General features: G+C 41.0%; 1 long non-coding RNA gene across 3 annotated transcripts in view; it reads left to right on the top strand.

Annotated features, from left to right (window-relative positions):
* Window positions 1-25845, top strand: part of LOC132373460 (uncharacterized) — a 469013-nt gene that overhangs the window by 349293 nt on the left and 93875 nt on the right. For 2 of the 3 annotated variants that reach the window (XR_009505428.1, XR_009505430.1), the window contains one exon: window positions 5468-5584. This is a non-coding gene — a long non-coding RNA (uncharacterized LOC132373460). Of the gene's footprint in view, window positions 1-5467; window positions 5585-8946; window positions 9023-25845 lie in introns of all 3 variants that reach the window. The other variant, XR_009505429.1, reaches the window with a different exon arrangement.

Genomic DNA, 25845 nt, shown 5'->3' with positions numbered 1-25845 from the left:
GCTCCTTGGTATTTACCCAAAGGTGTTGAAACCTTATGTCCACACAAAAACCTGCACATGGATGTTTATAGCAGCTTTATCCATAATTGCCCAAACTTGGAAGCAACCAAGATGTCCCTCGCAAGGAGAATGATAAATAACTGTATACTGTGTACTGTGGTACATCCAGAAAATGAAATATATTCACTGCTAAAAAGGAATACGCTATGAAGCCATAAAAAGACATGGAAGAACTTTAAATACATATTTAGTTTTCTTAAAAGTGAAAGAAGCCAATCTGAAAAGGCTACCTATTACGTGATTCCAACCACATGACATTCTGGAAAAGGCAAAACTATGGAGACAGTAAAAAATATCCGTGGTTGCCAGGGGTTGGCAGGGAGAGTGGGGGGGATGAATAGGTGGAGCACAGAGGAATTTTAAGGCAGTGTAACTATTCTGTATGATAATATAATGAAGGATACATGACGTTACGCATTTGTCCATACCCATAGAATATACAACAAGAGTGAACCCTAATGTAAACAAGGGACTTTGGGTGGTGATGACATGTCAAAGTAGGTTCATCAATTGTAGTAAATGTACCATTGTGGTAAGGAATGTTGATAATAGGGAAGGCTATTCATGTGTGGCAACAGAGGGTGTATGGGAAATCTCTGTACCTTCCTCTCAATTGTTCTGTGAACTTAAAACTGCTCTAAAAAACCAGTCTTAATAAATTTAAAAAAATTAAGTTTACTAAAAGAACAACAACAACAAAAACGTAGATCCTAAAAAGGGTGATCAAATCAAAAGTTACAAGAAAAACTTGCAAATAAAAACTGTACCACAATCTGAACAATGTCTGTAGTTTAGTTATTAGTATTGTACCAAAGATAATTTCTTAGTTGTGACAAATGTAGCATGGTTATGTAAGATGTAAACATTAGAAGAAGCTGAATAAAGGTAGACAGGAGTACTCTATTGCTATCTTTGCAACTTCTCTGTAAAATCTAAAATAATTCCAAAATAAAATAGGAAAAAAAAAAAATCTCCACATAGCTTTCTGGTACTAAAATTTACGTGCTTGAAAGATTAGTCATTGCTTAGGATGGCTTTTCTTCCAAAGGCCCTTACTGCAATGAGTCAAGTAAGTCAATTGCTCAGGGCACGTATGTAGAAACTGACGGACCTTTTTTCCAAGCCTCGCTCTGTTATTTACTAGCTGTGTGACTTGGAGCAGGTTTACTTAACTTCCGTTAAGTCTCTATTTATTTCACCTATAAAGTGAGTACACTAATACTTGCCTATTACAAAATAATCCAGAGTGCGTTGCACATCGCCTGACACATGGATAGTGCTCAATAGATGTGACAGTTAGTAGTACTGATTGATATCTGTATATCATCTGTGTGTGTGTGTCAAAATTTAACCTCTCCACAGGCAGAGCTGCCTATGCGGCACTCAGTGTGTCTCATCACTGCCCCAAATGGAACGCTAGACTTGTTTTGCTGTGCTTTGGGTTCACAAACAGAAGTTTCGTTCCAGCCTTCTCTCAGAAATATGATTTTCAACTCAGCGCCTCTTTTATATTAAAGTAAGCACCATGACCAGATGGTCCCTGTTCTGGAGTTCCAGAATGACATTAAAAATGAGTAGGCAGAGGGATTTTATTAGTCATTTGTTGGCTTCATAGCAGCCATTTCCATGAAATTATAGGACAATGACAAAATTAAAGCAGCTTATGCTGGGCTTTGGAAAGCTGGTCTCTGTGTCTGCAAATACTCACAGGTCAGGAATGTAGAACAGGGGCAATAAATTAAAGAGTTACTGCTTGGCAGTCCCAGGTCCTTTTGGCTGAGAAGCCAAGACCTCTCTGGAGCTAGGCCCTGAGGAAAATAGTCTAATGACTGGAAATACTGCCATGCTGAAGGCCTGCAACACCTCAGCTTTCTGGTTAGCATTACCCCACCAGCGGAAGGGAGGTAGCTCTTAAAGGGCTATGGGAAACTGCCCATGAACTGGATCCAATAGGTGAAAGAGAAAATGGAATCAAACCTGGGACTTTAAACCCAACCCATCGAGGCAGAGGCTCCTGTTCAAGTATTCCCTGAGGCAGCCGGTCCCCCGATTACCTTTCCCTACCTGGGCCGCCCTCGTCTCTGCCCTACCATTCCTCTGTGAAGCTGCCTTCCCACTACCTGCACCCGCCTCCTCCAGCCTACCCCGCAGCTCCATCTCAGAAGCTAATGACAGATACTGTGGAACAAATAAATATGGAGCTCAGAGACTCAAGACCTGAGTTCTGGTCCTAACTCCACCACTCGGTATGTGAAAAAGAGAATGAACATCTCTCACAGTTCCAGCTTTCTCACATTGAATAACTTCCTTTGCATTACAAACAACAAATTCCTCATTTGGCCTATAATTTCCATATGGGATTGTTGGGAGGTTTAAATGAAACATTTTAAAAGTGTCTAGTACCTTGCAGGCACTCAATTGACATTAATTACCTCCCCCTTATTATCCATCAGAGAACTTTAGGAAAATACCCAGGGATTAGTGGTATAATTTCCACTGTCATTGGCCTCAGTTTTGGCCTTGCTCATAGCACAGTGAAAAGTAGAATGTCTTAGCATTCCAAGAAATATTGACTTTTGAGTTTTTAAAAGCCAAGTGAATATCAAACTTGAATTGTCTGCTCTCTGAGCTCAGATTCCTCTGACAACAATCGATTTTGATTGTTACACCAATATGTAGGAAATAACTAGTGAATTGAATGGCCTTCTTTCTTAACACCCATATGATATTTGCTTGAATAATTTTGCTGACTCTTTCCACGTATATTTTTACTCTAAATCCATTGAGAAGAGAATAGTGAATGTGTCTTGGTCTAGATATTGTGTCTCCTTAGGAGCTTTTTATAAATATCTTCAAGATATGCACCCTCTTTTCCCAAAGAAAAGACACAGAAGTGATTGGAAGCCACTTCTCCTAAATATTATCCATTTCTTTAGCAGCTCCTAGAATTTCTAAAGGTGACAGAAAGTCTGCTTTTGTATTTTTTTGAGAATGATAGGGAAATAGAAGCCATTTACAAGTGACTAAAAGGTTGTATTAACTTTTCAGATTGCCTTTCCTTTAAAATCTCAGGTTGGATTCTTAAGTGCCTTTGTTTCCAAAGCAGACAAGGGTCAGTCAGCTGCTGTGCTTCAGCTGGACAGCATGTTAGTGTCAGAGTAACTGTCATTTTTTGTGCAATGATTTCAGCAGGGAGCTCTTATCTGTCTGCACACCTCAAATTTCTGAACTCAGTAACAATTGATCAAGTGTTAACTAGACTTATTGTGGTGACCATTTTGCAGTTTTTACACATATCGAATCATTGTGTTTTACACCTGAAAGTAATATAATGGTATATGTCAATTATACTTCAATAAAAAAATTATAATGTATTTTTTCCCTTACCCTATATTGTATCTGGTCTCCAACTTATAGAATAAATTATATTTTAATGTGATTACTTGAAAAACTTTTGTTAGAATGATGATTAGATTTTGAATGAAGAATAAACATATGAAATTTGTTTTAAAAATTGAGAGGGCTGGTAATGAAATGTAGCAGGTAAGAGTTAAATTCAGTGTATGGTAAAAGGAAAATTGTTTTAAGATGAAGAAGAAGAAGAGAAGAAAGCCATAAAAGCAAAGTAGAATAAATAATTATAGGGAAGCAGGATGTATAGTGATTAGGAGCACAGATGCCCTGTGTTCTCAATGCAGATCTACCCATGTTAGTTGTGTGATTTTAAGGAAATTACTTAACCTCTCTATGTCTTAATTTTGTCACCTATACCAGAGATGATGTGCTAATGGTATCTGTCTAATAAGGTTGCTAAAAGGAGTAAATGAATTAGCATCTATCACATAGTAAGCACCATATAAACTTTGTTAAACAAATAAAAATCATAATGGCATAGTAGATACATGACACAATGCATTTGTCAAAACCCATGGAACTTTACAGCACAAAGAGTAAAATTTATGAAACCCTCATCATGTGATAGGCACTTTCTATGCATTAACTTTATAACCCCAAAATAACTGGTACCAGAAAAAATGCCACTTATAATGAATCAACCAAAACTAGGGTCTTAAATTTCATAGTGAGTAGTGAAAAAAATAGGTTTGATTGGATGTCCATTTCAAAAAGAAAACTAAAATTATGAAACTAACTTTATTAAAATACACGTTTTAAAGTTTATATTATGCATGTATATTTATTTATTTATTTATTTATTTTAAAATATTTTTTTAATTGGTTGCACTGGGTCTTAGCTGCAGCACATGGGCTCCTTAGTTGCAGCAGGCAGGCTCCTTAGTTGTGGCTCAAGGGCTCTTTAGTTATGCATGTATATTTATGTGGGAATTCTTAGAATTAACAAGTAACAAATCAACTTGGGTTTGTTTTCGTATAATTTTTGCAACCAAAATGTATGATGTCATGAAATGGCATCTTTTTCTTTGAAGCATGATCTTAAAGAGGATATTTTTACAAAAGATATTTTATGACTTGCTTAATTTTCCCAATATTTCTTTTAATCCTCTGATGTTCAAATCATTCTCCTCTGAAGAAACTATCCTATTACCATCTTTGTCCCCCATGAAGTCCAGCCAGATCACACCACTTAGAGTTATTCTTTCCTGCCTTTGACTTCCAGAATCTTTTTTTCCCCTACTTCTCTGGTAACCTCATTTTATTCTGTTGGGTATTATAATTAGTCGTTTAAATGCCTTTCCTTTGCCCGAAAATGATACTAAGAACTGCAACAATGTCTAAGTAACTTTTATGCCCTCTGTAGCACCTAAAATGGTGCCTTGTGTTCAGTCAGCCGCAGTTTCCCCATTTATAAACTAGAGGAGAGTAACAAAACCTGAAATTCCTAATTCACAGGATTACTGTGAGAACCCATGAGACTGACCTTCCCCGCCCCAGACAGGGCCATGAGGCCACTGGCGCTTTCTTAATCTTCCCTGAGAATGCCAATCCTGCTGCTTCATAAGCCACGGCAGGGAGAGTTTAGAACTTTATCTCTTCCCAATAGCCCAGGTTTGTCAATACACTTCAACCTTCATGGTAACTCCAATCTATTAACCTCTGACCTCTGAGGTACAGCCTTGAGAACAATTCTGAGACCACGTACAGGACCAATGGGAGAGACTGCCATGATGGGATAGAAACGTCTGCCATGACTTTAGGATTGGGAACTGGTGATGTGTGATCTATAATCTCAAAGTATGGCCACCAGCAGTTACTCAGCCCCTGATTGTGCATGCTGCTTTTCACATCAAGGAGTAGAACTGATTTCCCCCTGCTGAATCTGGGCTGACCTTGTAACTTGCTTTGACAAATAGAATTTGGAAGTAGTGATGTGGGACTTCTACAGCTAAGACTTGAAAGAGACTAACAGCTTTTGCTTCTTCTCTTTTAGAATCCAGATGCCATCTAAGAAGTCTGACTTACCTGAGGCCACCATGCTATAAGGAAGACCAAGATAGCCATGTGGAGAGAGAGGGCCCATGCAGAAGATCACTGAGGTGTCTGTCATGTGAGTGAAGCCTTATTGGACCTTCAGGTCCACTGAATGCAGTTGAATGACTCTAGGTGACATTATGTGGAACTGAAGAGCTAGGCAGATGTACCCTGCCCAGATTTCTGCCCCACAGAATCATCAAAAATAGCAACTTGTTTTAAGCCATTAGGTATTGGGATGGTTTGTTACACAGCAATAGATAACTGAAACATGGTAGTTTGGACCAGAGTTTTGCCATTTCTAAATTAAAGGGTACTAGTTAGCTCCCAGGCCCCTATTCCAGGTAATCTAATTCAATTGCTTAAAGATTAGTATATTTTAAAACTGTCCATCAGACTCTCCTGTAGAATTAGGGTTCAGAACCACAGGTCCAGGTAGAATCATAAGTGGATGCACCGATTTAGAAAGTCAAACTGAGCTGAAACAGAGGAATAAGACTTTATCTGGCTAATACCAGATCAACAAAATAAAACAAAAACTCCTTAGTCATCGACAACAAGCCTCATTACGTCAGGCAAGATGCAGAGGAGCAAATAGAGAAGAACACAGCAATTAGAGATAAATGAGTAAACTGGAAGATAAAAGAACATTCCTCTTGGGTTTTTTTTCCCCCTGAGCAAATATAATTTTTCTATGTTTTTTCTATCTCAGTCTTTTCCATGTGTCTGTACTAAATGAAACTTGCCTGGAGTTGGGTGACAAAAGTCTGCATTTCATTCCTATTAATGTCATCTTGAGCTAAGTTTGCAGTGTGTTTATGGGTCCATTAGGTCCTTATCCCCAAATTCAGGCCCAGTATTACCTGAGTTGCAGCATAATTAACCATACAAACAAGATAGATAGATAGATAGATATACATATTTTTTTGCCAAGATTTTCAGGATGTTACATTGTGCCTCATATCCCATTTTCAACTGAAATTTGGATTAAAAATGTTTGACAGTTTTTGGTGAAAACACAAGAGGAAGGAGTTTAAGCCCCTCAGATGTGTGGAGTGCTGTTATACATGTTCACATTACACTGGAAAGTCATTAAGGAAATACATATGCCAAACCACGTCATCAATTTTGAGATATTGACTCTAACAGAGATGTCAATATTCTAGTCACATCAGCAGAGTTTAATTTCACCTAATGTCTACTGACATGTGACACTTTTCCTGCCCTTTAAACCATTTATATCTTTGCTTTAGGCAAAATGCATTCTGTCTCTATTGATATATAATTAGCAAGTACTTGAATCTAAAAAAACTGTAGACGTGAAAGAAAGAAAGAAAGAAAGAAAGAAAAAGGAAGGAAGGAAGGAGGGAGGGAAGGAAGGAAGAAAGGAGGGAGGGAGGGAAGGAGGGAGGGGGGGGAAGGAAGGAAGGAAGAAAGGAAAGAAAGAGAAAGAAAGTGCTGGTTTTCACTGGAGGCATGTCTGCCTTTGAAGCCTCATATTTCAGAAGCTGAAATAAGAGTCTCCAGTGGTTTTGATTATAATCGTTGCTATGTGGTCCTCGCGCTTTCCAGGGCACCTCACATAAGACCACATGTGAGATTGGCTGAATAGCGCTGATTAGTGAATGAATATTACAGAGAAAAGCCTAGAGGTCTTTCAGCCCCCAGCCACTTTCCAGGAGGGGGAAGAACATCCTCTGGGCCAGGCACATTCAGTCTTTGGATGTGTTACTATGAAATACTTTCATCGCTCCAGTTTCTACTCATGTGGATTTTTCCTGGCTCCAGCTCAGCGACCTGATTCTCTAATTTTCCCCCCTCTGAGAACATACTTTTTCTTAAGTTATTTTTTCTCTGAAATCCACACTGCCTCCCCTCCCTTCCCTTTTGATTTCTTAGTCAGCCTGGAGACTACCTCACCAGTTGTGATTAGCCTGAATACTTGAGGGAGGGAGGAGGGCTCTCCTTAGGGAGCAGGGGAATAAAGCGAGATCCCTTCTTCTAAGAGTAAGGAAGAGAAACCCAGGCCCACGTAAGCTGATTAGGGCTCTCTTTGCTTTTTCATCTATTGTAAAGCACCAAACTCTGATGAGGGCCTCTTCTCTCTGTTATTTTATAACCTTAATTGACCCATACCACACACTCTCAGCTTGTTAGGCTAGATATACTTTCTAATATACTTTCCTGGACCAAGTAAAGAGCAGAAATATACAACATTTAAGTGCAAGTTAGCAGCTTTCTCAGTTTTTCTATCTCAGTCTTTTCCGTGTGTCTGTTCTAAATGAAACTTGCCTGGAGTTGGGTGACAGAGGTCTGCATTTCATTCCCATTAATGTCATCTGGAGCTAATTTTGCAGTGTGTTAGTGGGTCCATTAGAACCTTACAAATACTATTTCTGTGAAAAAATTATGTTTCCTATGTTTTTCACAAGTCAATTTGTCATTTTTTTCAATCATAATAGCTATGATTCATGCATGCTGTGCTCTGTTCAGCTTTTTAACTACATTATCTCTAATAGTCCCCAAAATAACCCTGAAAGTAGTTATCAATATCCCCATTCTATAGATGAAGAGTCTGAAGCCTAGAGTTAAGTGTATAATAATTTGCCCAAAAGGGCACAGTTAGTAAGTGTCAGACCTGAGATTCAAACCCAGGACTCTTTAGCTCCAAACCTTTATATTAACCACTACGTTCAACTGCCTTTCAAAAACATGCATGGCCAGCTTGAAAATTATCGAAGAGGGAGAGAAAGAGGAATTTTTTTTTAAGAACAGGAAAGACAGGAAAAGAAATGAAAAAGTTCCCTATTTGAGCATAACAAGGGGTGGGGATGAGAGTAGGGAGAACGAAGGAGTGGCGTTCAGAGCTGTTTAAACTGAGGGCAGGGCAGTGCAGAAACACCCTGTTTTACGGAGAGCTAATTTAATACAAGAAAGCATGTTATCTAGGTGCCCAGTTTCCAAGAATGGTTACAGGCAATGCCATGTTTAAAAACCAGTTGTTGAATTTGATGCAAACTCTACCTAATAAACAAGAAGTCGCTGAGCTGCTGGGCAATCCCCTTTATCAATTGATGGCCATTATCAATTTGGAGAAGAGATTGACTTCTCCCTTTTGATACAGAAAGCATAAAATTCTAGTCTGCTACCATAAAATTTCATAAACTTTCTCTTGACCCTTTAATAAGTATAAAAACAAGAAGAAATATGAAGACAGAAACCTACTTCATCATGTTTACACATCCCCCTTTGCATGCTAAGACCATAATATTTTATTCCCTTTTATGTATTTTTCAAATTCCATAACAAATATCTATATAATTAGAATTATTAGATACTGATTTAAAAATCTCTGTTGATTTGTATTAGTTTATCAAAATTGATGTTGATAATGGGCACTTGCCATATGATTGCTTTATTGATAGACACTCTCTTTAGATCAGAGACTCCTGACTGAACAGCCTGTTATACTGACACCAAGCATACCAGTAACCTGCTCCCTGACCTATATAAGGTAACTATTTTGTGTTTGGCTTTATCGTCAGTGAAGCTCCTGATATTTTCCGGAGCTGAGTTTCCAGAGCAACTATAGCTGAGAGTTGGCTGTCTGGCTGGAACTGAATCCCTAAGAGGTACATGGATGAAATCATGGGAGACCGTGGTCACTGGTCAACAGATACTCGGAAACCTATGGGAAATGTAATTTCATTTTACCTTTGAGGTTTGTGTCAAGAAGATCATTCACTTTTGCAACCATGGCACTGAGACATTTTTGTAATTTCCCATAGCTTAAGGGCTTTTCATGCTGCATTAAGTATCTATGGTGTTTAAACAGCATTACAGCCTATTAAATCCACGACCCACAAATAAGGAGCTCTATAGACACAAAAGAGTAATGCACAAGAACAGTTTTCTATAAGGTTATTTCTCTATAAAATAGAAAAAAGAGGGGCTTCCCTGGTGGCGCAGTGGTTGAGAGTCTGCCTGCCAATGCAGGGGACGCGGGTTCGAGCCCTGGTCTGGGAAGATCCCACATGCCACGGAGCGACTGGGCCCGTGAGCCACAATTGCTGAGCCTGCATGACTGGAGCCTGTGCTCCGCAACAAGAGAGGCCGCGATAATGAGAGGCCTGCGCACCGCGATGAAGAGTGGCCCCCACTTGCCACAACTGGAGAAAGCCCTCGCACAGAAACGAAGACCCAACACCGCCATAAATAAATAAATAAATAAATAAATAAACCCAAAGTTTAAAAAAAAAAAAAAAAAAATCCTTGGAGGCATCCTCGATTCCTCACTTAAAAAAAAAAAAAAAATAGAAAAAAGAAAGCCTTTATGTAAAGTAGGAATTTGGGTCCTTGGGTCATTGATAAATGGAATATAAAGGGGAAAAAATTTCAACTGCTTCTACCTAATTTCCTCTGTCACATGATTTGGCTTCTTAACAGCAAATGTGTCTGTGGCATTACATATTCAAGGCATTAGTAGTCATTGCCTTAGAATTCATGACTTCTTACTTTCCATGCCGAAGTTTGACCACACCTGTGTACTCAATACACAGCAAGGAACCTTCTCATTGCAATAAAAATAGCTTCAACCAGGGGCTGCTCTAATTTTGCTTGGCTTTGGTCTTATGAAATGACTCACCTAACACTTTTTAAAACTTCTCTGCATATTGAATAAATAAAATGTAACTGAATCACTAATTTGCAGTGACTAACTGTACTAACTAACCCTCACTTGAAGAGAGAAGGATTGCAAAATTTTATGCCCTGAAATGAAGCTACTTTTTTTTTTTTTTAAATGGATGCTTGGAAAATCACCGTTTGACTTCTGGACACAGTGTTTCAGACTCCAGTGTTAATTTTATTAAGCAGTATAATCAGAAAGTCACTTGAATCATCATGTAATAATTTGTGCTTCTGGACCTTAATAGATATGGCTGTAAGAACTCAATGCTCAAATAATTATTCCAATAAAGAGAGACATAATCAACCCAATGTTATTCAGACTCCAAAGTAACTCACTGTAGTGATTCTTATTTTTTTTAAATGTAATCTTAGAAAAAAAAAGAATAGGGAACTAGGAATTTTTGGAGGCTTCCTACAACGATGGTGAGTTGGTAACTTTGGAAACTCAAAAGGAGGTAGAGAGACACATTTTATTGAATCTTACACCAAGTACACACAGTCTAAGGGATGAGGGTAAATTTCCTAATTTCGATAGAATTTCACTCTACTCTTTAGCAAAATTGAACTAGTTGTACTGAGGGATCTCACCATATGCTATGGAGAATAATTTATGTATAATTTAAATACAAAAATAGTAAAATATTCAGGGAATAAACCCAAATATCTACAGTGTAACAACACTGTACAATAATATACAGTACCCATCACCCTCCCTTTTAAAATCCTGCATATTTGTGTTACTTTTTCTAATCTAAATGGTACTCAAATTCATTTATATGAAGGCTTTCTTAGATTACAATTTCACATTCATTTGACAAACGTTTAATGAGTACTTAGTGCTGTGTTGTATAGAGGATGATGAATATGGTTCAGCATTCAGATTGCTCACAGAGTAGTTGCAGAGATAGAAATACAGGCCAATAATTGTCATTGTGAAAAATGTTATGAGAGTATCAAGTATTATGGGGTCCCAGGGGAAGGAAGGTACTATTTGGGTCTCTTCCGTTCTCTGTTATCCATTCTCCTTACAGGCTTTCATCCTCGCCACTCCACACTGTTCTTATCCAGGTCAACGATGGCTCCCACGTTGCTAAATATGGGTCATGTCTTAGTCCTCATCTCACTCAATATGTCAACAATATTTCACACAGTTGTTCATTTCCTCCTTCTTGAAAGACTTCCTTCACTTGGCTCCTGGGAGGTCACTCTTGCTTCACTTCATGTCTCACAGTCACTCCTTTTAAGTCTTCTGTGTTGGCTCTTCTACAGCTTTCCAAGCTCTGAACATCAAGTACTTCAGAACTCAGTCCCTGAACTCTATTCTCTTCTCCCTTCTCTCTAAGTGATCCTACCTCATTTCAGGGCTTTAAATATCATCTATTTCAGATAACTCCCCAATACCTAGTCCCACCCATGATATTCCCACTGAACTCCAAAGCATTTATGCAATGGCCTACCTGACATTTACACTTACAGGTCCAACAGGCATCTCACACATAATATGATTTTTTAAAAAATCTTGATTTTTGCCACCCAATCTGTTCCTCCTACAGTCTTCGCCATCTTAATAGAGGGAAACTTCATCCTTCCAGTTCCTCAGGTCAGAATTCTTGGCATTGTCCGTGACTATTTCCTTCACATTCTACCTTTCAGCTTTGCCTTCAAAACATATTCAGAATCTGACGACTCTTAATACCTTCCCTCTTGTCACCCTGGACAACATTTGTCACCTGGATTATTACAATAGCCTCTTAGCAGGTCTTTCTGCTTTTGTTCTTGCCTCCCTATAGTCTATCCTACACATGGCTATCGCCGTGATCCTATTAAAATCTAACGCAGATTATTTCACTCTTCTGCTTCCTACCCTTCAATGGTTTCCAGTCTTACTCCAAATAAAAATTAAAGTCCTTTCCATGGCCCACAAGGCCCTACAAAATCTTGCCCATAGCTACCTCTCTGATCTCATCCCTCACTCATTCACCTCACTCCAATCTCACTGGCCTCCTATCATTTCCTCCAGTATACCAAGAATGCTCTGCTTTGGGCACTTTGCACTTGCTATTCCCTCTGCCTGAAATGCTTTTCCTACTACCACTCCCCACTTTCTATATCCACATAGACTGAACTCATGCTTTATTTTCATCTCTGCTCTCATATTACTTCATCCTAGTGGCCTTCCTCAACCACTGTTTAAAATAACATCCTCACCCACCTACCCTGCCTTATTTTTCTTCATCCTAGTTCCACCTGGCATGCATGCTGTTGCTTGCTACTTGTTTATTGTCCACTTGCTTCCACTAGAATCTAAATTCTATCACAGTTGAAAATGTCTGTTTTTTCACCGTTGCCTCTCTAGATCTTAGGACAGTATCTGGCATATAATAATCGTCCAATAAATAATGAATTTTAATGAATTAATATATTTGAGCTGAGAAAAAAGGACAAAGGATCCCAGGCAGAAGAAACCAGCACCTGCAAAGGAATAAATTTGGTCTGTTTAAAACAGAAGTGAGTAAACTTACAACCTGGGGACCAAATCTAGCCTGCTACTTGTTTTGGTTAAAGTTTTATTGAAATATAGCCAGGCTCATTCATTTACATTACTATTTACGAATGCTTTCGTTCTACAACAGCAGAGTTGAATAGTTATGAAAGAGACCATATGGCCTGCAAACCTGAAATATTTACTATATGGCTCTTTACAGAAAAAGTTTGCCAACCCTTGGTCTGAAGGGTAGAATGCATTTTGGACACGGTGGGAAGATGGAAGAGTCAGTACGGACACGCTGGAAAGGGTTTATATGAGTTTGGATGTCACATGTAAGTCAAGAGAGAGTGAGACAATGGGTGCTTTTAGGCAAGGGAGTCCCTGAAAGGCAGGAACTATGTCTAATGTACTTTGTGCATTAAAGAGTACTTGCTATTTAAACCAGTTATCCCAGTGGCAGCTGCTGCCAGGACGCCTGCCTTTATGTCATGGCCACGTCTGGGATTAGCTCTTGACGTAGGAACCAGAAAGTGGTGAGGATCCCTTTGCTTCCTCCACCCTTCTATATGAGGTGTTGGTTTGGAAATGATCTATCTCTTGTGGTGAGTCTGGCACAGATGGCCCCAACAGAATCCATTATCGCCTCTAGATAACTGGCCTGGGCTGATCTCAAGAGTCCCAGAAACATGAGGGTGGTTCTAGGGTCACCAAGAGACTTGTGTCTCCTCAGACTTGTTGGTCCTGCTTTAGGAAGCTTCTGGAATTTGAGAAACTTTGGAATCATTTCTATAGAGGGTGACAAGAAAAACTCTAAATTTTCAGTGGTTTGACAGCTCGTCAGACCTTTTCCAAGTTCTCTAAACCACGTGAATCAGTGAGACTTTGCCACTGGGTAAGGTCAAAAGACTGCTGATCCGTTTTGCTTTTACTCAGATTGGATTTCACAGTAAAGCAGCCTTTCCCCTGCTGTCTTGGGCTGTTATGATTTTAGCTTCAGCCAGACCCTAAGTTAGGGCAGGAGTAAATTTTGAAGCAAAACAATAAAGGAGAATAAATGTGTTCTGAATTTCACAGAACAAAGTGGAGCTCTGGCTTGTGGTGGAGCTTGGGAGTAGATGCCCCCCACCCCTCTTTCCTTTGAGAACTCAGTGGTGAAATCAGGTCTGCTCCAGTGAAGCTGCGGCATTTGGGTTTAATCTGATAGATCCCAATGTGCCTACTTTGGTTTGAGACTCGGTTCTGGCCTGACATTTTTTGCCCATCCCTCAAAGTGTGTATAAGCAGGGGAAGCCAAGTTTCCACTTGTATATACTGAATCATTCAACTAGAAGTCCATAGCCCTTACAACAGCTCATGTTGTTTATTGGCTTGCCTTTAAAAGTTCAAAGTATGGGTTATCTGAAAACTGATAGGTTATCATTTGAAGGAGGAAGTAGAAAGTGCCAAATAGGCAACAGTCTAGGCCTAAGAAAAAGAAACAGAACTTTGATTTCTACTGTCGCCTTTGGGACCCCCCTTTCTTTAGGCTTTTACAGTACACCAGAACATGTTTTTTTTTTTTTTGGTTTAATTTAATACTTCAATTTTCAGGAAGAAGCCAGATCAAGCTTTTTAGGCTTTATCCGCTTGGGACGTGCTGAATTAACTGCAGGCTTCATTTTGTAGGAGTTGGTATCAATGGATGGGGTGCTAGCTCAGCCCTTTTGAAAGTAGCAGACGGAGGTGGCTCCAGTAATTCCATTAAGGCCGTGGATACACACTTGCCTTGGGGATTTGAAGTTGGGCTTAATCAAATCTGGATTTGACATTTCACAGCCCACATCAAGGGTTTCTACAAAGGAACATCAGAGCAGTGCCAGCTATGCTCTTGCTCTGACTTAGTGCCTTCTCCTGGGGAACTGAACAGGCCTTGTGCTAATCTTGTTGATGCTTTCGCTGCACCTCTGCCCTGCTGTACAGCACTCAGAGCTTCTGCAGGCCACAGTTTCTTGCCATCCGTGAAAAAGTATTTATTTAGTGCCTATCATGCCCCACGGCGCTGGGCTAGGGTCTGGGATGGGTGCGACGGTAAACAAGACTAACTGTACTCTGAGCTGCATTTGTAAACATTACACATAGTAGGAGCTACAGATGCTCAACCCATGGCTGAAAAGCAATTAACTATTTTTATTCATTCATTACCAACCGTGTCCTAATAGGTTATGTCCGCCCTTGAGGAGTTTAAAGTCCAGTCCAATGGTTCTCAGCTTTAGTCACCTAAGAAGCCCCAGGAAGGCCTATTTCAAATGGGAATGAGGCATCTGCACTTCTCAGAGGCAGATGTTTTTGAGGCACTTGTTCTTTGGACCACACTTTGAGAAATATTGATACATGTAGAAGTGATGTAAACAAACCACTGTGAAAATAGCATAATAAATTCTGCACCTGTCACAGTGGAGGCTCAAAGGTGGGAGAGCACAGTCCTATTCGGGAGGCCAGAGAAGGCTTCCAAGATGAAGATCTAGATCTTGCGGGATGATGGAGGGTCATTTTTTTTTTTTTTTTTAAAAACAGACTTTGGGCTTCCCTGGTGGCGCAGTGGTTGAGAATCTGCCTGCCAATGCAGGGGACACGGGTTCGAGCCCTGGTCTGGGAAGATCCCACATGCTGCGGAGCAACTAGGCCCGTGCGCCACACCTACTGAGCCTGCGCGTCTGGAGCCTGTGCTCCTCAACAAGAGAGGCCGCGACAGTGAGAGGCCCGCGCACCGCGATGAAGAGTGGCCCCCGTTCGCCGCAACTAGAGAAAGCCCTCGCACAGAAACGAAGACCCAACACAGCCAAAAATAAATTAATTAATAAAAAAGAAAACAGGCTTTAAGACTTCACTAGATCTTTTTTTTTTTTTTTTTTTTTTTTTTTTAATTTTTGGCTGTGTTGGGTCTTTGTTGCTGTGTGCGGGCTTTCTCTAGTTGCGGCGAGCGGGGGCTACTCTTCATCGCAGTGTGCAGGCTTCTCATTGCGGTGGCTTCTGTTGTTGCGGAGCACGGGCTCTAGGCGTGTGGGCTTCAGTAGCTGTGGCGTGTGGGCTCAGTAGTTGTGACTCACGGGCTCTAGAGCACAGGCTTAGTAGCTGTGGCGCACAGGCTTAGTTGCTCCGCGGCATGTGGGATCTTCCCAGACCAGGGCTTGAACCCGTGTCCCCTGCATTGGCAGGTGGATTCTCAACCACTGCGCCACCAGGGAAGCCAGTCAGACAGTGCCACAGGTGGGAACAGCTGGGAGCGGGAGAGAATTCCAGGCAACGAGGAGAGCAGGAAAAGGACACCAGAGTGGAGAGGGTAGACCTGTTTAGGTGCCCTGTGAGCATAGAGCTGGGAGGGACAGTGAGGGAATACGGTGCTGGAAAGTAGTCTGGAGGCAGGTCATGGAAGATCTTGAAAGCCAATGTCGGATTGAGAAACCATTAGTGAGAAACCATTTTGTAGCAGAGAAATAACGTGATCAAATTTGCATATCAGACGGAGTAGTCAGGGGGCAGTGTGGTGTTGGATGGGAAACAATGTAGGAGACAAGGAGCACTTAGGAGGTTCTCCATGAGTGTCATTAAGTGTAAAAACAATAGGGTTGTTGTCAGGATATACATGCAAAGCATTCTTTAGCCGTAAAGATATATATGTAAAAAAGCTGACCCACCAGCCACAGGAAGAGTGGGAATCACAGAGGAGCAGGCTGCCAGAACCTTCCCCTGGGAGCTCCGCCGTTAGCATTAGGCAGGTACTATCCCTGCACCTGCTCTCACCTTTCTTTCCATTCACTGGCTTCCTCTATATGTTGTATCTTCCTCACACCTTCTTCCAACTCCAAATTTCTACTTGCTTAGGAATAAAGGAAAAAGATGCAGATGGAACACATGTGACATATGGGGTGAGTGTAGGAGGACCCCCAGAATCTCCTCAATGCTGCCCCTTCACTTAGCAGGTGGCCTTGAACAAAGCCTTTTGCACATTAGTGATCCATTTGTTAGTGGACCCTGAATTTATTTATTCAATGACAGTCATTGGCTGGTTTTTTTTTTTTTAATTATCTTTTTTCCTAATGGAAAAACCTACAAGTTTGAATTAATGCCAAGTAATTGATTTTGTGAGCCACAGCTGCAAAGGAGTATGAGATGCATAAATGTAGGTTTTTTATTTCTCTAGCAAGACTTTGTTAATTCAGAATAGGAGAAAACAATTCCTAGCATAAATATATGAATATTCTGAACTATGGACCATTATAAAGCATTCAGTCTTATTTTCAAGTGTAAGAATTTAAACTTAGTTCCTATTACAATTACGTCTTTGAGGGCCTCCTTAAATAAATTATTTAGAGTGATTCGTAATGGACATGTCAATTCCTTTTTATGTAAACAGTCCTCCCACATTTTTTTAAATGGTATATTATTTTGCACAACTTTAATATTCTCCTTGCTAAAGGTGAATGCATTATTCATTTCTTTAGAAAACCCATTGCCCCATGAAGTGAAAGATAAATTTCAAACTCTGCCCTAGCACCAACTGTTACAGATTAAAAATATGTCTCACTATCTAAGATTGAGAGGAGCATATTTTGGCAACCAAACTTCGTAAATGTCAGAATAAGTAAGGTTTTTCTGTGTCAGCCACAGCTTCTTCCCAGAGGTCATTATCCAGGCCTTCAAGACTCTAGGTCAGCCTTGGATTCAGGTTTCAAAAGCCTTTAGTTCTACAAACATCCAAAAGTCATGAAAAATTCTCATTAGCCCATTGGCAGTGTTCCCCGTAAATAGCGACTTCCACTTCTTCCCACAAGGCTGGGCTAAGAGAACTTGCTGTCTGAAGCAAATACATACCCAACGTCCTCACCACACACAAGTTCCCACGAAAAACAAGCAAAAACGGGACCAGCAGGAGAGGCAGACACAGAGATGTCTATCCATTCCCTGTGCTTCTTTGGCCCATACCTGCTCTCTTTGAGGCTAGTGCTGATTTGCAAGCCTTGGAAGGAACTGGTTATGAAGGTTTTTGTCAATTAAACAGAAGCCAAGCCTCCCCCTCTTGGCTGCTCCAGTGGAGCTGGTTGCCCTGTGGCTCTGGATATTCTCTCTACATGGTGGCTTCTGGGGCGGTGAGCCTACTCTCTGTGCAGCTGACATGAAGGCAGAGGGGACGCATCTAATCATCTACAAGCGGCATGCATTTAAGTTCTCCTAAACCATCTCTGACAAGCTTCAGGTGAGGCCCCATCCCTGGGGTGTGTATCAGTTTGGGGGAATCACTCCATGTCCTTCAGGATTTTATAAACTTTGATCTTAGCCCCTCTTAATGGGAATCTCTCAAGGCCTAAGTCTTGACTATTCTGTTCTGTCCTCACAGGATATCTCTTAATCCACTCCATCGATTTAGCAGCCCTTTCTTAGACTTTGGAGTTCTGTCCTGTTTCTTTGAGAATTCAATTCAGGGAGCAGCCTAGTATAACGGGTAACTTCATGATCCTTGGCATTTGCAAGTCCAGAGATCAAGCCCAGGCTCTGCCATGGAATTGCACTGAGATCGGGGACGAGGTGCTTAACCTTCCTGAGTTTATTTCCTCATTAGTAAACTCAGAAGAGCAACAGCACACTCTTTATCAAGTTTTTATACGGGTTAAATAAATTAACACATATACCTGTTAGAATACCTGGTCCCTACAAAAGTAAGTGTGATAATCTGGAAACACAAACATAACTAGATGACTGAGTTCTCTTCTTTACATGAATGTTTGACCAACTACGATCTACATATTTGGTAGCAATACAATCCCAGAATTTTTCTGACCCTGAATAAAGCGCAGTTGATCCCATCTAGCCTTAAAGTGGCAGCTGTTCTAAAGGTGTTGACTTTGTACCTTCCATACACAGGACCACACTGTGCATCTTACTGAAAGCCACATTCATTATTTGTCACTTGTTCAATGCCTACTCTTGTCTAGGCACTGTGTTAGGCAGTGAAATCTCACAGGAGAATAAACCAAAGCCTTTACCCTTAGAAACGTTATAGTGCGGCTCATTGTATGGACATAGTTACTGCAGGTATTGCCCTGCTGATTAGTCAGTGTTTAAGTACCATAACAAACAGTCCCAGTGTCTCAGTGGCTCAATGAAAGCTGACTTCTTATTCACATTGTATTAGTTATCTATTGCTTGGCAGCAAATGACTCCAAAACTTAGCAGTTTAAAACAACAAACACGTCAAGTATACTTCAATTTAAAAACAAAAAAAAGGAATTTTCTCACAGTTTCTAAGATTTGAGAATCCAGGAGCAGCTTCGCTGGGTGATTCTAGCCCAGTGTCTCTCACAACGTTGTATTCAAACTATCTGCTGGAGTTGCAGTCATTTGAAGGACCAACTGGGATTAGAATTCTTTTCCCAACTCACTCACCTGATTATTGTCAGGCCTCAACTCCTTGCTGGCTGTTGGAAGGAGATCTCCATTCCTTACCATGTGGGCATCTCCACAGGCATGGCAGCTGGCATCCCCAGAAAGTAATGAGAAAGAGAGGATGAGAACGAGCGAAAGACCACCAATGGCAGAGGTTACAGTCTTTTATAACCTAATCTCAGAAGTGGCATACCATCACTTCTGCCATATGCTATTGGAGATGAATGCACAAGGGTATGGATACCAGGAGATGTGACCACTGGAGGCGGGCTACCACACAGTGAACATGAGTCATAGTCTACTGTGAGTCGTTGGTCAGGGGAGATGGATGGGGGCAGAGAGTCTGCTCCACACAGTTTCATTTTAGGACCCCCATCTCCTTCCATCCTGAGACTCCTCATTATGCCCTTGGCGTTTTCCACCTGATGCTCTGCATCTTGCCTGGAGGTCAAGAGTAAGGAAAAGGCACTAGGGTTGCCCAGCAGATCTTAGTGGCCAGACTTGGACATTGTGTACATTACTTTGGCCCACATTCCTCCAGCCAGATATCACCTAATTGCAGGGGAGGCTGGGAAATGTGTTCTATCTGTGGCCCTGGATTAAAAGGAAATGGGATTTGGCAAATGTATAGCAGGCACTCTGCCACACCCTCTATTTGAAAAGAGATTGTACATTTAAACAGCTTAATTTTTTTAAAAACCAGTCTGTTCAGTTTTAACACAACGACAAAAAAATATGATTGCCTGCCACTATGTGACAAAGCAGCTGATTGATTGCATATTTTCACCTTTTCAATGCATTGTAAGTGCAGCCCCTATTTAAGGGGCCTGAAAGCAGGTGGTGGAGAGCAGTTCCTGAACCATTAAGTTTGCCGCTTTTTCAGGAATACTATTAGGATGCTGGCAGAAACAAGTCTTGCCTTGTTTCCCAAGTGGGGAAAGAAGAAAGTCTTTGTTCCCAAGCAAATGAAAATACAAATCACAAGACTAAAATTATGGATGCCAAACAATATATTAAAATGTGGCTTGTGTGTAGTATTTGCATGCATTTTAATATGCATCTGTCCTTCCCTTTGCTAAATGCAGTAGGCACTGAAAATATTAAGCCACTGAGTACACCTAATAATTAGAGGAATTGTTTTGAAATATATTGTCACCCATTTATGTTCCTATTGCCAAACCTCTCGGTCTTTAAGGGCTCAGAGATGTCAAATCAGATCATTTAATTGGTCAGATCTCAGATCTCTGTGGCCTAAGAACAACTCACCAAAGTATTTTTCATAAACTGACGTGATAACACTCAAATGACTGGAAAAACTAAAATCATTCCTAGGATAGAAAAATTTCATATCAGATTTGAAAGCTGGAAAAGTCTGTAGAGAACCTCGGTATTAGATATTCCCATCTCTTCTACTTCTTCTGAAGTCTGGCCATATTTAAGATTTCATGAGACATTTAAGACCACTTTTTGCAAAACCCAAATTTGCTGAGCCTTTTGCTCCAGTTATCTTTGCAGCTGAAGTTTTCAGAATCAGTTTTGCCCTTCTCTGGGGTTTGTTTGCCTGGCTTTCTAAGTTGAGCAAACCCCAGAGAGAGAAATCACTTTTAGGGCCCTAGCAAAAATGAACCAAATTTCAGCCACACGTAGAATCTTTGCTCTCTGCACATCGAGGCTTCTGGGCCAGAGAAGAAGAATATATTTCATGAGAATGCAGCTCTAAGTCATAAACATGAAATACATCAAGCTCCGTGTTGTTAATTGGCACTTACCTCACCTGAAGGCTTTTGCCAAGAAGAGCAGAGGGTTTTAATGGGGAAGGAAGTAAGGAAAGAGCCTGGAGCTCTGGAAAACAGCCCCAGCCACATGTGATTTTTAGCTGAGGGGGCTTCCCACCCCCTAGGACGCTAGAGCAATAAAGTGGCCTATGTGCTTTCTCAAACCTCGGCTGTTTGTTTGGGGGGTAATGCTCAGACTGGGGCATGAGTGATAACTGCTTCACGTAATTATGAAGACAGCTTGAAAACTATGCCCCTCTTTGTTTCGGCCTCCAGATGACGGCCGTCTAACCGCTGTTTGTGCCAGTTTTATTTCAAAGCGCTTTTCTTTCCATATTTCAAAGGTCAGTGTGTTTACTGGTGGCCAAAAAGAGCCTGTGTGTGAGAGAAAGAAACACATGTGGTTGAGTGGCAGAGCTGGATGAGGAGTCAGAACTGAATTCCAATCCTAGATTGGCTTCTAGATCTGTGAGAGAACTGAATTTATTTGACCTCCCCTTCTTCATTACCATAGAACGGAGAGGAAGTAAATGGCATCAGTGGTCTCTTCTAGGTGAAAAAAAAAAAAAAAAAAATTCTAGAAGTCTGATTCAGGAAGAAGAAATGGAGGTGTTCCCAGTAAAGAAACATCATCAAATACGTAGCCAAGAAAATGTCCATTTCATCTTCTCAAAATGGAAATGTTTCTTCCTTCAAAGAAAGCGGGCTGTATAGTCTGGCTACCCTTGGAAACCTTGAGATTGTTTTCAGTCAAGGAATATTAGCACAGGGAAATAAAGCAAACACCAAACACTTTCTCAGGAGTCTCCGTTGGCGTTCTGACATCATTGCTTAGAACATCAAAGCTGATCAGACTGAGTTACCTGCCCTTTTATAAAACATTAGAGTTTCTATTATGAATATTTGAAAACAGCATCAAATTTCAATTACATAAGCTCAATACCTATTTCAAATGTCCTTCATGATTCATTTTCTTCTAACCTGTGTCTTCCACATCCATCTTCCCCCCGTTTTCTGTATACTGAGCTGCTGGGGAAAGGAGGTGAGTAAGCTGCAGAAGTGGTAAAGAGCATGTATTCCGAAAGCAGGTTTACCTGGGTTCAAATCTTAGTCTTCCCACTTATTAGTTGTGTGACCTTGCATAATTTACTTAATCTCTCTGTGCCTCAGTTTCGTTGTCTACTAATCCAAGTACTCACTTCCTGGTGTTGTGAGGATTAACTGGATTGATATGTAGAGTAGTGCCTGGCTCTCAGCAAGCATTCAGTTAGCTAATCATGAAAAACACTCCCCTTTTTGAAATGAATTCTGTATTTGGAAAAAAAACTTCTCTTTCATGCCACCATTTCTCTTCTTGAATCAATCCACCCACACTTGTAGAAGTAAAAAAGTAAATTTGCAAATGCCAAGGGAACAGTTGCCTGTGTTGTAAAAGGGAGAAAAAAGTAAAATAGAAAAAGAGAACAAATGAAATGTCTAAAACTTAATCTTCCAGTGACTGTGAATTTCCAGCCTCCTTTGAAGTAAGGGTACTCTTTACCTTGAGTTCGTACAAGACAAACAGAATTCTCACTACTTGACCAGGAAAAGGCATGGCAACTCTTGGCTATGATTCAAGAAGGAATGAAGGGGGAAAGGAGGGAGCACAAAAAAGGGGAACTGCAATGTATTGAAGACCTTGGCTAGGCCTTGCAGTTTCATTCCATTTAATCCGTTAGTTGAATATTATTACCTCCATTTTACAATCTAAGAAAGCAGGGTTCAGGAAAATTAAGTGACTTTTCAAAGTCTATTCAGCCAGCCATTGGTGTTGCTGGGATTTAAACCCACTTCTACTGGATGCCAAGACCCCTGCTCTTGTCTCCTTTCTATATCGCCTTTCTAGGAAGGATTCGGCTAGGATGGGGTCCTGAGGGGCCATCAGCAGCATAGACTGAACCAAGACTCCAGCTTATCCATTACCATGTGCACAATATTAGCAAGAGGCTAATATTTCTAAGCCATTTCTGCCCTACTTCAAATGAAGTAGACTCATGTGAGTCTTTGTTGTGAACCACGTAATTTTAGGCATCAAGGAGAGGGGAAACTTTGGAAATGAATTCCCTTTCACTGCTGAAGTCAGAACCTCCTCCTGGGTCACAGCCTTTCCAGCAGTAGTCCATGCTAGCTTTTCAGCATCTTCAGCATCTCTGCAGAGTAGACAGCAGGCTGACCTCACCCAGATGCTCGCGGCAGCCGGCGCCACGCATGCGCAGAACGCCAACCCCATCCTCACCCCCCGGCCCACATCCACCACCGCAGACCCACTGCGGGAGCTCCCCTGTTGTTGCCGGGGATGGCGATGTCCACACAGCGCAGAGAAGAGTCACTGTGACACAGTGATGGCAGGCGGTTTAACATAACACGGTTCTGAGATCAGACCTGGATCAGTAACCGCCGGAAGTCGCGGCTCCAGGAAGGTGGCCTGGATAGAGTTAGGGAAGTTCCCAGAAGAGAAGCGGCCAGCAGTAGAAGCGGCAGCAGCAAACTTCAGCACAGCTCACTGGCCAGTATCCCTGGAGGATATGACACTGAAGTCAGCCTGGTTTCCTATGGCAACTACGGCGCAAGCCGCCAGGGGAGGCTTCTCCCAGGTTCTCTGTAGGTGTATGAGGTGACACCATCACTTTTCCTTTCACAGATGTACTGTTCCATTTGGCAGTCAAGGTTGGTGCCACCTAAGTGGGTTCCTGCTGCAAGGAATTTGAGGACATCCTCCTTTTTCATTTGCAGGTCATGAAGGGTTCCTGACACTATGAACATTTCCCTTTAAGTCACAAAGGGAACCCAGAACAGTGCCTTATTGACCCCTCTCTAGGTAGCCTGGGAAAGCACAAAACTTTTTCATGAAGATGAAGAGAGTTTGGGCACATGAATTCCTTCCTGGTCATGACCTTGACCCCCACCCCCTTTATTGCCTTAGAGCAAGTATGGTCCATGTTGATAAGAATCTGGCAAAGAAGCCCAGGTTATTGTTTTCATATCTAATTATTTCATTTCAATTCAGCCAGGTTTTCTAAACCTGTTTGTGTGTGTTTAGACATACAGCGTAAGTAATTTGTGAGTATTTTCTGAGAAGCCTTATCCAAATTCCTTTTAAGAAAGATGCCAGGACCTCATTCTCAATTCTGTTACTGAAGCTGTGATTTTTCCATTTTAGAGTTGAGATGCTAAAGCTAAACACGAATATGGATTTCACTTTCAATAAAATCACCCGCTGGTAAAACCCAGATTAAAACAGAGCATTGGAAATCAAGCTGCCTTTTTCTATTAGAACTAACAAAAGCTGTTTCATTTTCCAAATCCAGAGTTCTAGATGCTGAAATCCTATTTGTAGGAAATGCTAGGCATTATTAAAAATGCAGATAGTTATCACAAGCTGGCATGTTTTCTTGTGGTTGCCAGGATGTTTTAACGACAAAGCTAAGGACAGGTGCACATAATACATCAGCATTTTAATCAAAGAACAAAGAACAGGGAGAAGACGTGAAATGCTCCAAAGCATTTAGGAAAAATAATGCTTTCTCTGGACACTTGGCAGTGACCTCATTGTTAGGAAAAAGCTGTCTAATAAAACACATCTCTTTCCTTATTATCTCTTTTTCTCTGCTTATATTTCTCTTCGGTCTGTAGTTCTTCATCTTAAAATAACAGCTATAATAGTAACAATAACAAAACCAAAAATTTTGTTTGGCTTAGTGAGCCCTTTAGTCCCTATCTAAAAAAGAGATTCTTAACCTGGGCTCCATGTTTTTTTCTAATGGTATTTTTTTTTTTTTTTCTGGGAATTAGGTTCATAGCTTTTGCAAACATGCAAAGTACTTATATCCCTCCCAAAGAAGTTAAGCCAAAAAAAAAAAAAAAAAAAAGACAAACAAACACTGAAGAAGTATAAGGTACCCTTCTCTTAGTGCATCACTCTTGTACTGCCACTTTGTTTCAGCTGGGCTTTTGATAATAGCTAGAGTGGTCAATTCGAAGTTAAATTTTCTTGTCAGAAAAGATACGGTGCTGCTCATTACTTCGAATACTGTAGAAAGATGGAATCACTCAGATATCCTGCTATCCACTTCAGCTCAAACTCACCTTCCCTCCCAAACCATTTCCACTTTACCAAGGTACCATGACCCCTTCCTTCTCTTTTTTTTTTTTTAATTTAATTTTATTTATTTTTGGCTGTGTTGGGTCTTCGTTTCTGTACGAGGGCTTTCTCTAATTGCGTCAAGCGGGGGCCACTCCTCATCGCGGTGCGCGGGCCTCTCACTGTCGCGGCCTCTCCCGTTGCGGAGCACAGGCTCCAGACGCGCAGGCTCAGTAGTTGTGGCTCACGGGCCCAGCTGCTCCGCGGCATGTGGTATCCTCCCAGACCAGGGCTCGAACCCGTGTCCCCTGCATTGGCAGGCAGATTCTCAACCACTGCGCCACCAGGGAAGCCCCTCTTCCTTCTCTTAAGCACCCTTGTTTGAGATCTAAGTTGTCTGGGAGTCTTTCCAGATGTTTATCTCTCCGTCTAATCTGTTGTCAATCGTCTCAGGTCACCTTCAGAAGTCTCTTACATACAACTCTTCCTTTTGGTTCTTAAAAACCAGCATAGTCTACCCTTGGTGGTTTTTACCACTGACTGAACATGAGGATTACATGGGGGGCTTTTTACCTCATACTGAAGCTTAGACCCTAGACCCAGAAAGTTCCATATAACTACTCAGGGATAGAGCCTGGGCATCTGAATTTATTAAAAGCTCCTTAGGGTGCAGCCAGTGCTGAGATTCACTTGCCTACCCTATCTTATTTGACTGTACTTTTTACTATTCTAGTTATTTTACCATCTAGCTGGTGATCCTGTCCAATCTTGCTACTCTCTGCCTTATTCCATATTACTTTCCTCTCCCCCAGATTAATCTTCTCAGCATCTTAATTTCCTTATGT

Source organism: Balaenoptera ricei, chromosome 10 (assembly GCF_028023285.1).
Source record: "Balaenoptera ricei isolate mBalRic1 chromosome 10, mBalRic1.hap2, whole genome shotgun sequence".
Lineage (NCBI taxonomy): Eukaryota > Metazoa > Chordata > Mammalia > Artiodactyla > Balaenopteridae > Balaenoptera > Balaenoptera ricei.
Note: the sequence above shows the minus strand (reverse complement) of the source record. Positions and strands in the feature narration are given on the sequence as shown.